Raw genomic sequence first — 408 nt, forward strand, 5'->3', positions numbered from 1 at the left:
CTTCTAATACTTTTTTCAGTTTCACATTGAGGTCTTTGATCCCTTTGGAGTTGACTTTTGTGCAAGGTGAAAGATAAAGATCTAGTTTCATTCTTCTACAGGTGGAGTTCCAGTTTTGCCAGCACCATTTGTTGAAGATGCTGTCTTTCCTCCATTGTGTGTTCTTGGCACCTTTGTCAAATATCAGGTGGCTGAAACTGCATGTACTCAGGTTTGGATCTTCATTGATGTTCCATTGATCTATGTGTCTATTTTTGTGCCAGTACCATCCTGTTTTTATGGCTATGGCTCTGTAGTATACTTTGAGATCCGGTATAGTAATCCCTCCAGCGTTGCTCTTTGTGCTCAGGGTTGCTTTGGCTATCCAGGGGTATTTTGTGCTTCCAAACGAATTTACAGATGGTGGAA

The 408-nt window shown here is 41.2% G+C and overlaps 2 long non-coding RNA genes across 4 annotated transcripts in view; both read left to right on the plus strand.

Annotated features, from left to right (window-relative positions):
- LOC115070280 overlaps window positions 1-408 on the plus strand; it is a 123,593-nt gene that overhangs the window by 7,906 nt on the left and 115,279 nt on the right. The gene's annotated exons all lie outside the window — the stretch shown is intronic.
- The window catches only part of LOC115070286, a 1,624-nt gene continuing 1,385 nt past the window's right edge, over window positions 170-408 (plus strand). The window contains exon 1 of the long non-coding RNA XR_003849470.1: window positions 170-211. This is a non-coding gene — a long non-coding RNA (uncharacterized LOC115070286). The remainder of the gene's footprint in view (window positions 212-408) is intronic.

This window comes from Nannospalax galili, unplaced genomic scaffold (assembly GCF_000622305.1).
Source record: "Nannospalax galili isolate Female #2095 unplaced genomic scaffold, S.galili_v1.0 scaffold450, whole genome shotgun sequence".
NCBI classification, from domain to species: domain Eukaryota; kingdom Metazoa; phylum Chordata; class Mammalia; order Rodentia; family Spalacidae; genus Nannospalax; species Nannospalax galili.